This window comes from Eubalaena glacialis, chromosome 16 (genome assembly GCF_028564815.1).
Source record: "Eubalaena glacialis isolate mEubGla1 chromosome 16, mEubGla1.1.hap2.+ XY, whole genome shotgun sequence".
In the NCBI taxonomy this organism is placed as follows: domain Eukaryota; kingdom Metazoa; phylum Chordata; class Mammalia; order Artiodactyla; family Balaenidae; genus Eubalaena; species Eubalaena glacialis.
The window spans coordinates 33,941,065-33,955,471 of NC_083731.1; positions in this window are offsets into that span (position 1 = coordinate 33,941,065).

Here is a 14,407-nt window from a genome sequence, read left to right on the forward strand (position 1 = left end):
CACTATCATTATTCTGAATTCTTTTTCTGGAACGTTGCCTATCTCCACTTCATTTAGTTGTTTTTCTGGGGTTTTATCTTGTTCCTTCATCTGGTACATAGCCCTTTGCCTTTTCATCTTGTCTATCTTTCTGTGAATGTGGTTTTTGTTCCACAGGCTGCAGGATTGTAGTTCTTCTTAATTCTGCTCTCTGCCCACTGGTGGATGAGGCTATCTAAGAGGCTTGATGGGAAGGACTATTTTCTCCATCCTTTTTCCAAGATTTTGGATCATCTTTACTATCATTACACTGAATTATTTTTCAGGTAGACTGCCTATTTCCTCTTCATTTGTTTGGTTTGGTGGGTTTTTACCTTGCTCCTTCATTGTCTGTGTGTTTCTCTGTCTTCTCATTTTGCTTAACTTACTGTGTTTGAGGTCTCCTTTTCATAGGCTGCAGGTCATAATTCCTGTTGTTTTTGTGTCTGCCTCCAGTGGCTAAGGTTGGTTCAGTGGGTTATGTAGATTTCCTGGTGCAGGGGACTAGTGCCTTTGTTCTGGTGGATGAGGCTGGATCTTGTCTTTCTGGTCGGCAGGTCCGTGTCCGGTGGTGTGTTTTGAGGTGTTTGTGACCTTATTATGATTTTAGGCAGCGTCTCTGCTAATGGGTGGGGCTGTGTTCCTGTCTTGCTAGTTGTTTGGCATAGGGTGTCCAGCACAGTAGCTTTCTGGTCATTGAGTGGAGCTGGGTCTTAGCGTTAAGTTGGAGATCTCTTGGAGAGCTTTTGCTGTTTGATATTACGTGCAGCTGGGAGGTCTCTTGTGGACCAATGTCCTGAACTTGGCTCTCCCACCTCAGAGGCACAGGCCTGCCACCCAGTCAGAGCACCAAGACCCTGTTCGCCACATGGCTCAGAAGAAAATGGAGTAAAGAAAGAAAGAAGGAAGGAAAAAATAAAATAAAATAAAGTTATTAAAATAAAAAATAATTATTTAAAAAAATAAAAATAATTATTTAATAAAAATAAAAAGTAATAAAAAAGAAAAAAGCAAAAAGAAAAAAACGGAAAGACAGAACGTTTGGACAAATGGTAAAGCAAAGCTATACAGACAAAATCACACAAAGAACTGTACTCATACACACTCACAAAAAGAGAAAAAGGAAAAAAATATATATATCATTGTTCCCAAAGTCCACCGTCTCAATTTTGGGATGATTCGTTGTCTATTCAGGTATTCCACAGATGCATCGAGTTGATTGTGGAGATAATTCGCTGCTCCTGAGGTTGCTGGGAGAGATTTCCCTTTCTCTTCTTTGTTCGCACAGCTCCTGGGGTTCAGCTTTGGATTTGGACCCGCCTCTGCATGTAGGTCGCCTGAGGGCATCTGTTCTTCGCTCAAACAGGACGGGCTTAAAGTAGCAGCAGATTAGGGGGCTCTGGCTCACTCAGGCTGGAGGGAGGGAGGGGTAAGGATGCGGGGTGAACCTGTGGTGGCAGAGGCCAGCATGACGTTGCAACAGCCGGAGGCGTGCCATGTGTTCTCCTGGGAAGTTGTCCCTGGATCATGGGACCCTGGCAGTTGCAGGCTGCACAGGCTCCTGGGAGGGCAGGTGTGGAGAGTGACCTGTGCTTGCACACAGGCTTCTTGGTGGCGGCAGCAGCAGCCTTAGCATCTCGTGCTGGTCTCTGGTGTCCACGCTGATAGCCACGGCTCGCGCCCATCTCTGCAGCTCATTTAGGCGGTGCTCTGAATATCCTCCCCTTGTGCACCCCGAAACAATGGTCTCTTGCCTCTTAGGCAGGTCCAGACTTTTTCCCAGACTCCCTCCCGGCTAGCTGTGGTGCACTAACCCCTTCAGGCTGTTTTCACGTCCCCAACCCCAGTCCTCTCCCTGGGATCCGACCTCCGAAGCCCGAGCCTCAGCTCCCAGCCCCCGCCCGCCCCGGCGGGTGAGCAGACAAGCCTCTTGGGCTGGTGAGTGCTGGTCGGCACCGATCCTCTGTGCGGGGATCTCTCCGCTTTGCCCTCTGCACCCCTGTTGCTGTGCTCTCCTCCGTGGCTCTGAAGTTTCCCTCCTGCCACCCCCCATCTCCACCCGTGAAGGGCCTTCCTAGTGTGTGGAAACCTTTCCTCCTTCACAGCTCCCTCCCAGAGGTGCAGGTCCCATCCCTATTCTTTTGTCCCTATTTTTTCTTTTTTCTTTTGCCCTACCCAGGTACGTGGGGAGTTTCTTGCCTTTGGGGAAGTCTGAGGTCTTCTGCCAGCGTTCAGTAGGTGTTCTGTAAGAGTTGTTCCACATGTAGATGTATTTCTGATGTATTTGTGGGGAGGAAGGTGATCTCCATGTCTTACTTTTCCAGCATCTTGAAGGTCTTATATTGCTTTTTGAATCAGGGTGAGACATTATCCATACCAAAGCGAGGAGTCTGGAGACTTTTTCTCTCTTGCCATGGGTACTATAAATTAGATGGAAATGGGTCTTGTATGTACAGAGTTCTCTGACAGACTTCTAAAATTTTCCTTTGTTGATTGTGCAGTTCCAGAGCATACGGCTTCTCTGACTTCCTGTTTAGTCTCTTGGATTCCCAAATTTTAAATGAACTGCTTACTACTGCAAGTTTCAAGCTGAGCAGATATCATATGTAAATAAATTGTTTTAGGGAACCTTAGAGAAAAGTTCTAAGCAAACAGTAATAACTACCCATAGAATCATAGAAGCTTGGGGATAGAAAGGTCATAACATGTTATCTATTTTTCAAGACCAAGAAATCACGGTAGACTCTGTTTCTGTTAACTTAATAGAGGATAATTCTGGAGAATGATCTGATATTTCAGTGTCTCCACAAATATCTAATTTTAAATAACACTTGTTTCTTCTTTAAATATATTGTATCATGTGATTTTAGCAAAGCTTAGAGTCCAGAAAATTTCTGACTTGTGAATGAGAGTAGGCATGTGATGTCTAGTGCTGAATTTGAAGTTAATACTATTTTACAGTGTCTACACTTTTTTGTCTCAACTCTTTCCCTCAAAACTTTAGTAAAATCTATTCTACTGATTTTATTGGGGACCGGTTGACCCCACCTCATTTCTGGGTTAGACACATAATGTTATAAACGAATAAGTATAAATTTTATTGAGTACATTTGTAATTTTCATCATTTAGAGCCACAGATTATCTTCAATAGAATACCATGGAATTTTGTTAGAATATTAGGCCCCTCTCTAGATTTACCAAAAAAATCCCTGGGGTTGAGTACAGAAATTCTTGTGCACATTGAAGTTTAAGAACCACTGCTTTTGAAGCGTGTCCCCTATTTTGTGTATATTTCCCCTTTAGACTATAGGTATCTTGAGAACCATAATATTTTATATTTTTGCAAAATTTATGGGATTTCTATTTAATTTGCAAGTCCCTTGGCAACCATCCCATCACAAATGCTCAATAAATATTGTTAAAATGAAATGGAATGTATTTGCCATTTTACACACTTCCAGAAAATCTCACAAGATGTCAGAAAAAAAAAAAAAACTATATGAAAATGCCTGCTTTCTTCTTTTGAGGTTCCTGAGCACCAGTGTATTAGGTGACAGTTGAACTATGGTGGAAATTGACAAAGCCATTATCGTTTAAGGCAAATATAGTATCCTTCCAAATCTCCAAATTGTGACCAGTTGTAAGCCTTCTGGCCATATCAAATGACATTTGCCCCAAGCATGGTGGTAAAATTGAGAAGAGTAAGACTTCACAGACCTTTTGGTCCAATAATCTTCATAGTTGCTAGTGGCTCCTTATGCTCCAGACCCATATGGCCAAATTCCTTCTTGGTCTCTACTTGATGTCTAACAAGCATCTCAAACTCAACTTTCCCATGTGCTCCGATCAAAGTCCTTGGAGTCATTTTCAACTCCCTTCTCTCTTTTAACTACATCTTCTCCGTGAGCAAATATTTCAGTGCTACTTTCAAAATATGTGTGCAGAACCCAACCACTTTTTAATTTCTTCACTCCATCCCTGGTCCAAGTCACCATCATCTTTGGCTCAGATCATTGTATTAGCCTCCTAACTTGTCTTTCTACTTCCACATTTGTATCTTTTTGTCTTTTCTCAACGCAGCAGTCACCGGGAAAAACATTTACCGTATTATGTCATTACTAGGCTCAAAACTCTCCGTGCTTCCCATTTCACTCAAAATAAAGCTGAAGCTTTTACAACAAAAATCAGTTTTATTTCAGCAGCATAACCAGTTTTATTTTAGCAACATAATATAATTATATTAGAAGAAAGAAAATGCTGAATTTAGACAACAAATACTTGTTAACCTTCTTTAAATTAGCTCTTACTATTTGCATTTAAAAAAAGAATTACCCCCATATACAAGCTTTCATTGCACTTTATCTATTAATATTTTTTTATCAAGTACAATCTTTATTTATTAATATTTATTTACCAAGAAGGGCTCAGTATTTGTCCAAGCACTATGAGTACCCAAGAGTATGTAGAAGACATGGTTTACTGCAAACCCTTGATGAACCTGGGTAGAGTTGGGACAGCCAACCACTGTAATTACAGAAAGATCTTTATTTCCTTTAGCTTACTTACTGCCAGAGATTGAAATCTTTGGTGACTTTTTCTTTAGAAAGAAAAGTTTTATTACTCTTAGTTTTGCTTTAAATATTTCTTCTTTCCTTAGTGTGTTGCCTTTCTAACTTGTTACAATTGTAATGTAGATCATATGTAGAGGAGATGAGGGAAAGAGTTGAAATCTGGACATTGTCTTCATAATTTTTATATCACTTTGTAATTACACTCCTAAAGAAGAATGTAAATCCTAAAATTAAAAGAAAACCCACCAGTTCAACATAGTGGGTATTTGAAATCAAATAGAAAAAATAAGTTTTATCCATCTAAAAAAATTAACTTCTTTGTCGGTTGAGAGCACCGAATCTCAACCACTAAACCACCAGGGAAATTGAGACAGTGTTATAAAGATAAAACTAAAATTCTTTTCTTATAAAATTTATAGCCTACTTGGAAATAGTTATTACAGATTTGGTATACTTATATATTTTAATATGCAATAATATGAAATGATATTAAATGACTAATAACCAAATACTTTATAAACATTGGCACCTTTTATTTAATGATGAGAAAATCCGTGATTTCCTAAATTAGCCAATACCTAAAAAAAAAAGTAAACCCAGAGATGTAGGAAATAAAAACTTTTACTTTTTTTTTTTAAATCTAAAAATCTCTCTGGGGCCTGATAGCCAATAGAAAATGTTTCACTACCCTATGCCTTTCAATGATTAGAAGAAGTACCACAGCCAGCCAGGCAGCCTCCACTGTATTAGTGCTATGGCTGTGCAGTCATATTTTTTAGTATGTTATTTTCTTTTCAAGGGAAAAATTGGTAAGAGGTACTTAGACTAAACTATAATCCTATCAATTTTACATAAAATATTGATAAGAAATAAAAATTTAACATCTCTGGTGTGAAGTCACTAGACTGCATAAAATACAAATATATAGGTTAAGGAAAGTTAACATAATCTTTTTATGAGAACTAAAATCAATTACATGTCAGCTTTGTAGTATTATAAATGTATTTAGTCAGCATAGAATTTTTCCAGCAGTGTTTTCTGCAGATTGAAATTGACTAACCAGATGTTAAATATTAAATAGAACTAATCAAAGCATGGTTCAAGAGGCTTTAAAAACAATGATCAAAGGGAGCTATTTATTACCTGATTCATGTTACTGGTGAAATATTGGTTCTGTGATTTTATATTTAACTTAGTTTTTTCAAGATCCCATTTTCTAGCTTTACATTAACAATAATTAATGTTAATAAATTAACACATAAACTATGTAATTGGATCATTGTGCATAATCATGATTGACCAAGAAATTTAATGCTCAATTCATAGAAATAAAATCTTAGTAGGATATTTAGTACATATATAACGTTTAGTAATAAGTATTGAAAAATACTACGATTCACTTGTTCCATGTCTACACACACACACACATAAAAACAAAAACGTGAACAGTAAGGGATCTTGGAAAAATCATATGAAATCATAATTTCATAAAAGTAATTATTCAATTTTTAAAAATATATAAATAATGATTTTGGAGGAATATTTCCAGAAAAGGAATTTCATAGCCTCATAAACTTATCCCCTTATACTCCATTGTGCCAACACTTTTTGTTTATATTTAACAATAACTTTTCATAAGAGCTTAATTGAGCTCATTTTCTCTTGATATATATTTGAGAGAGCAGAGCTGATAGATTTGCAGTACCTGATATTATTAATTTTACTATATCACAATATTTTATATGATAATTTATATAATTTAAGAAAACATCTTTCAAAATTTAAAGGTTATGATGAACAATGAAATTCATGACTACTCACACATCATTAAATATATTTTACTAATATATAATGTGTTTTTTTGTATTTCATGTTGGAAGAAAAAAGAGAAATGAGGTCAAAGTAGTAAGACTATTCAGAATAAGTGTAACCTTATTCATAAATTTTCTTGCCCTACTAAGTTGTTTTTGAACCAATTTTCAGTTGATTTGCTTTAAATTAATTGTATTCTGTTAATAATCACTTTTAAGCAATCATTATTTCAAATTTTCAAAGAAAAAAACCTGTTTTGATATGGGTGGTATTGATTCTTCTACAGAAATGAAGATTCTTTTACAGAAATGACATTTATAGATTCTCTGCCTTGATGATGTTAAGTTCCATTATAGTGTTAAAAGCAAATCTAGACAAATTTATTCATAGAGAAAACGGTGTATAGTCATATACCCCAACCATACATGTCTATCTTTAAATGTCATTAATACACTGTCTTAAAATGGCCCTTTTCATCTGATTCCAAACCTACCTTCTCCAAAAATTCTCCCACCAGATGGATCATATCCCACTCTTACAGCTCCCTTTGGTTTTCCCCCTCAGTTTTACTGAGACATAATTGACATATAACATTGTATTAGTTTCCGGTGTACAACATAATGATTTGATATATGTATATATTGCAAAATGGTCACCACTTTAGTTAACATCCATAGCCTAGCATAGTTACAATTTATTTTTTGTGATGAGAACTTTTAAGATCTACTCTCTTAGCAATTTTCAAACATACAATCCAGTAGTGTTTACTGTAGTATATATATATATCACATTTTCTTTATCCGTTCATCCATTGATGGACATCTAAGTTGTTCCCGTGTCTTGCCTATTAGAAATAGTGCTTCAATAAACATGGTAGTGCACTATCTCCTTGAAATAGTGATTTCATTTCCTTTGGATAAATACCCAGAAGTGGGATTGCTGGAGCATATGGTAGTTCTATTTTTAATTTTTTGAGGAATCTCCATACTGTTTTCCATAGTGGTTACATCAATTTACATTCCCACCAATGGTGCACAAGGGTCCTTTTTTTCACATTCTTGCCAACACTGTTATCTCCTGTCTTTTTGATGATAGCCATTCTAGCAAGTGTGAGATGATGTCTCATTGTGGTTTTGATTTGTATTTCCTGATGGTTAGTGATCTTGAGCACTCTCAATAAATTGGATTATATGATGATACATTAGTTTTTGTTCTCAGGTTGTTTCATTTGTTTTAGTTTCCAAACCAGTATAAGCATTGTTGAACAAAAAATTTTCAAAGGCCTTGACTTCACGATGTAATACTCCTTTGTATACATACATAAATTCATGTGTACATCATTATGGGACCCTGGTATATTTGAGCTTCATTTCATGCTACTTAGCTTTTAGTCCCATCAACTGCTTGTGGTTATCAGACCAAGCTATGCCTCCTTGGATCACCATGCCTGTGTTCATGTTCTTGTAGACCATCTTCTCTTGCTTCTTTGCTGGTTAACACAGTCTCATCCTTCAAAATGTTTGCGCTTCCCTTGGAAGTTGCCTCTGATTCCCCCATCTGGGTCACATCTGGCTCCCAAGTCACTTTTAACATTACACTGCTCACACTGTTTTGTTTTTCTGTGTCTGTAGCCTAGTGCTTTTGTAAAAATAGGAATTCAGTATATTTTGGATTACCTTGAACAAGTTCGTTAACCTCTTTTGTATATGTTGGTTCCCTCATCTATAAAATAGGGATGAAAACAGATCTGACTTTTTGTGAGGATTAAATGAGATAACAGTCTGGTTGACCCAGTCTCTGGCATGTGATAAGAACTGCATGAATGTTAGCTATTTATGGTTCTTTCATAAATTAAATTATCTCAGCTCCTCATGAACCTCATTTGTTTTTATTTTGTACCACCTTTTGATGTAAGATTTCAGAGTTCAGGCTCTGCTGTGGGGAGAACTTACTTTTATTTGTCTTAAATGCACCTCTCTAAGTTTTGAGCTCCCTCATTTTAGCATTTTAGTAATTTAAAAAATAAATTTGGATCATAATCCACTCATTATGTATCTATCTAAAATATTTCAAATTTTAAACCAACATTTCACAATGTATTTTCCTTTCTTCTTAATGTTCAATACATTTTAATGTTTTTTAATCCATCAAGCAAACCAATCCATCTTTATTTATTGATCACTCATAGGTGTCACAATACTGTGGTGAATATACAAATATAAGAGAGATACAGTCTAACTGGGGGTGATAATACTAACATATGCACAAAATTAGCAAATAAGCAATATTTGTCTGTGTGTTTTGTGGTTTACTGCAGTATTCTTGAATGGGACAGAAGAGATTCATAAATAAAAGCTGGAATAATTATGAATGATTATATGAAGAAGATGATATGTTAGCTGGATATTAGATGATTTGAATAGATACGGCAAGGAGTAGAAAATGCAGTACAGACAGAGGAATTAATAAGGGTAAAAGCCAGGGTGCAGAAAAAGACTTCAATAATTAGAGGGCAAAAATTATCTTTGGTTCACAGGTGTGTAGGAATGATACTATTTCTAAGCCTGTTTAATATTTCAATCTAAATTTATAAGAGAATATGTTTGTAAAAAGGGAAATTTGACCTCCATAAAAGAGTGTTAAAGCAGAAATCACGGCTTAAATGAAGCAATATACAGTTTTTAGCCTTTAGCATTTGAAAGTTTTGCTTACATTATATTGGGCACGAAATGGTTAAATAGAAACATCCCTCAAACAATTGTAGCAGGGGCAGTAAAGAGAGTGTTGGGTGGTGGGAAAATATTTTATATTGGAATGCTTCACGATAACTGTATCTCTTCATTGTCCGTTGTGGTAATCCAGACCTTTTTTTTTTTTTTTCTCAGTTTGAACATTAGTTAGGAGTCCTGCTAAAAGGACATTAAAACTGCCTTCTTTGCTTCAGCATTGCATTAAGGTGAAGAGTGCAGAAGGCACAGGTGGGGACACAAGGGCTCAGGTAGGCTCGAGAAAGCAGAGGTGATGAGGACAAGGGATTTGGCAAAGCCTGTTTAAGAAATTTGTTTATTTAAAACCTGAACGTTGAGAAAGGAAACAAAAACAAAATAGTAAGTGTTCTGACACTGTCATGACATGACCTTGCGGATGACATTAGGACAAAAACAGCATGAACATAAAGACCATCAATAGAACTAAAAGAATACAAGGTTTCAAATCCAGATCAGACATAAGTGGATATATTTTATTAACCATTTGGGGTTAAGAGATTTTACCAGGTCTCTAGTGAGGAGAAATTATAAGTACAATCAGAATTTCACTTTGTATCATTTATCAGTTAAATGTATATAATTATGCTTTAGTTAATTGCATGATTATAAACCTATACAAAAATTTTATTTTAAAATGTTCTCACCATTCTTAGTAAATCCTTTTGCTGTCTTCATGAAATTGTTTCAAATTAAAAAAGATCATTTGAACTCTGCACAGGATTTATTTTCAAATATTAGACTTATTTCCTAAAGATTGCAAAAGGGGTTTTTTTTTTTTTTTTTTTGAGAATGGCAATGATACCCAATGAATATTCTCTGATTGTTGTTATTAAGGGTTTTTTTTTGCCCAGAGCAGGGAAAACTGGGTAAATGACACCACATAGAGAATGTTGCTTGAGAAAGACTCCTTTCTCACTGTGTATGCTACAAATTACATAAGGAATCTAGGTTTTCTGAGTGGCAGCTTTCCATGTAGTTTTGTGTGCTTAACAGATTAACTGCTTTTTATGTTATTCTTTCTCCCAGGATTCAGGAAAGAAAATAACATAATAGTTTGGGTTTTTTTTCCCCTAGGATCACAATAAACCTCCTTAGTCAAACCCAGTTGCCCTTGGGAGGTAAAGAGCGAACTAACCTATGTTTCTACAAGTTACAAAATCGTTTACATTTATTACCCTTGCACAGTGAGGCCCCAAATCTTCAGAACTATGATTCTCCAAATCACTGCATTCTAAGCTTGACTGATTGGTTTAAAAGCTTGTGAGAGATTTATAATGATTCATTGCGTAAGCCAATGATTTTATATTTAAGCAGGAGACCACTTATAAACGACAGAAAACTTTAGATTCTCCTTGGATTCAGAGGGTGACCAACTGTTTTCATAGGTTTAGATAAAAACAGCATTTCCTTTGCATTGTTTGAACCCCAAATTTATAAAGTACACACACATTATAATGTGTACAAGCATTATAATGTTAGCTACCAATTTATAGTGTTACCTTTGGATTATTTAGCTGTATTAATATTTGTGTGTATTTACCACAAGAACTTTAAAAATTCTGTTGCTTTTGAACCTTTTCTTATTTACTCATAAACTTGAATTGCTTCCCCAAATTTCAGATTTGTTATTTAAATAACAGATATTGCTATACATTAAGTTTCGAACAATTACGATGCTTAGTTCACTGTGCTATTTGACAATAACATATAATAGCATTGTCGTTTACTGTTTAAAAGTTTATATAAATAAATTGCCTTTACTTATATATGGTATTGGTGAAGATGAAAGAAGTAAAATTGTTGGAGTACACATTTAAAAAATATTAAACTGTATATGATATTTTTCCTTCTTTGATCAAAATGTGAGATTTGTGAGGAAAACCAAATATTTTCATGAGGATGTTGTCAAGAGTAATAAATTTATTAAGAGTAATTAAAGAAGAGGACTAGGGACTCCCCTGGTGGTGCAGTGGTTGGGAATCTGCCTGCCAATGCAGGGGACATGGGTTCGAGCCCTGGTCCGGGAAGATCCCGCGTGCCGCGGAGCTACTGGGCCCGTGCGCCACGGCTGCTGAGCCTGCGCTCTAGAGCCCGCGAGCCGCAACTACTGAAGCCCATGCACCTGGAGCCCGTGCTCCGCAACAAGAGAGGCCACCGCAATGAGAGGCCCGCGCACCTCAACGAAGAGTGGCCCCGGCTCACCGCAACTAGAGAAAGCCCGTGCGCAGCAAGACCCAATGCAGCCAAAAATAAATAAACAAATAAATTTATTAAAAAAAGAAAAACCCACTAGTGGGCAGAAAAAAAAGTTAAAAAAAAAAAAAAAAGAAGAGGACTGCAAAAATATCTATTATATCAGCACTTCAAGAATCTCTATCAGCCAGGGTGTTTATTTCCCACCAGCAATACTGAACGTTCCAAATGGATTGAACACAACATTCGTGAAGGTGCAGTTTCTAATGTCTTTATCAGAAGAAAATTTAAGTCACACCATCACTCTAGTTTGCTTCATGAACCACAGTTCTATCCACCCTGTTGTCTCTGCATCTCCACAACCAACAAGTCCCTCTAACTTATCTTCTGTGCCCTGGTTCCTTTCATTCCTCTCATCATCCTTCTGCCTGAAACACAGCTGGCTTTCTACTGCTCCTTTCTTCCCCAGGCTCCTTCCTATTCAGATCAGGTCTGCATTGGTCTCTCCACATTGCTTGGGGCTGCTCTGTCTTATTTTGAAAAAATGCCCCATATTATCCCAAGTACAGCATAGTTTTTAAGAGCACGGTCCTTAGACTCAGTTCCAGCTTCTAATCTCCCTTCTTTCACCTGTTAGCTGTATTCCTTTGGCCAGGTCACATAACCTCTCTGAGCCTCAGTTTTCTTGTTTGTAAAAAGGGCAAATAATATCTATCTAAGAAGACTTGTGATGAGGACTAAAAAAGCTAATTCATGAAAAGTGCCCAGCCCCATTCTTGGCATGTAGTAAGTGTTAAGTAAATCATTACTATTATTATTAAGCTTATTCCAATAAACTTGGATTATTAGATTAAGATTAGATTATTAGCATTAGGTTAAAATTAGATTGCACCAATTTCCTACCCTAATGGAATAGCCTCTTTGCCTACAAAGTAATTTCCCTAGAACCTCTTTCTAATAAGGACCATGCTTTCAAATTTCTATAGTCCTTGTTTCTTGAAGTGTTTATTCTCTACTTACTTGAGTGCATATATACCCATCTTGTGTACATGAATATCATGAAAGACTGTCACATGCCTTGCTTAAAGTTCACACATATAATGCCAGTGGATTTTTCTGACCTACTAATATCTTATACAAGAAAACAATGAGGTTAATTCTTCTTGGTTAACTCACATTGTCTTCTAGGGGCTCCCAGATACCCCTTTAGTCACTTGCTATGGATTCTTACTTAGATTTGTTGTCAAGAATCTTGGCCTGGAGTTTGCAGAATCTATCTTCCCTTTTTGGAAATTGTAACTCATCCCCCCACTCCCCTGCCCCATCTCTGTTCTTTGAACATTCTCTTTTCCATTTTCTCTGATTATTCAAAGTTTACTGTCAAAGACTGGAAAATCCCTTTTGCAAGTTCTCTCAATAACCTTGACTATAATTTGTTTAAACCAGGAACTTGAACTTGGCAAAGCAGTAAGGTTCTCTCTTCAGTTGCTTTCATAATCTTAGGATTTGCTTTTTTCTTACCATTGTTAATTGGGTAAGCTCATTACCTCCACCTCTCCTATTCTTTTCCACCCACTTCTTACCCACTTCTGTGGCCACCATCATTCTTCCTATGCCCTGTCAAATGTAAAACAGTTTCTGTGTCACAACTCTTATTGGAGGGGCTTGTCAACCTTATGAGTGTAGTTTACTTGGTTGCCCTGTGACTCTCTGATGGACTCCACAAAGGTTATGACTTCTGTATATTGGCCTGGATTTTCTGATTTTTAAGGTAGTGACATGCTGTGAGGCTTTCTACACCCTAAGTGGAAGAGAAACTGCCCCTCCTTCCTAATTTCTTAATCCTTTGGAATCTGCCGTTAGCATAACCAATCTAGAAAAACTGCTTTCTTGAAGATTTTCATGGGTTTTCTATTGGTGCATTAGTCAGCCTTGCTGCAGTAACAAATAACCCAAAAGTAGCAGTCACTTAAAATAACTATTTTTTACTCACATAACATATGGTTATGTTATGGGCTACTTGTCTATCCCTACTTGTCTCTCTACTTGTCAGAACCCAGGGGAAGGGGCAGCCCCAGTTTGGGATGTGGCAGATGGAAATGAAGAGAAAACTCATGGAAACTTGCGATGCTTCTTAAAGTATCTGTTTAGATGTAACAGAAGCCCCCAACACTCACATTTTATTGTCCATTCACATCCAAGGGAGGATATATACTCCTGTCACTGGAGGCTTGGGCAAGTGACATGCCAAGGGACAGGAATCTATAATCTTCTTTCGGGTAATGGGGGGGGGGTAAATCATTATGAAGTAGAATACAGCTTATCCAAGAGGCTGGTGAAAACCCATTTTCTTTTCTCATATTTGCCTTGCCTGCAATATTTGAATTCTCTTAATTGTACATTTTATTGGTTGGAAAGATTTTGTCTTCAGGAAATGGTTTTAAACAACAAGAAAATATATCATTTTATATAATAAGAAGCCAAGAGGAGGGTGGAATCTAGACAGAGCATGTTAGAGCTGTGACTTTGCTTCCTTGTGAACTATTATCTTCTCCTTCCAGCTCGAGTTGGCTTTGTTCTCATATCGGCTTCACTCATGGTTGCAAGATGGCTGCCAATGGTAGCTGTTGCTCCATGTTGCTTTGGGCATGGCTAGAGAACCTTATCCTATTCAGGAATATAAATTCTTCCCCTCAATATGATTGGGCCAAGATGGGAAGTTTGTACTCCCTAGACTAATGTCAGTTCCCAGGGGGAGTTCATTAGTCTGGGTGGTTTAGACTAATTATCTGGGATAGAAAGGATGTTGAGGAGTCAACCACAATGTCCATTAAAGCTATCTTGATCTTACATCTTCCTAGAGTTCTCTGTTTCTTTTTCCTGTGTGTGTATGTGTGTGTATACACACATGTATAGACACACACTATTCATAGTCTCCTCTTCTTTACACTATGCCCAAAGTCAAGGGGAGAAGAATCACACAAGAGTGTGAGTAGCAGGAAGTGGGGACAATTGGGGTCCATATTAGAATCCATATGCTACAG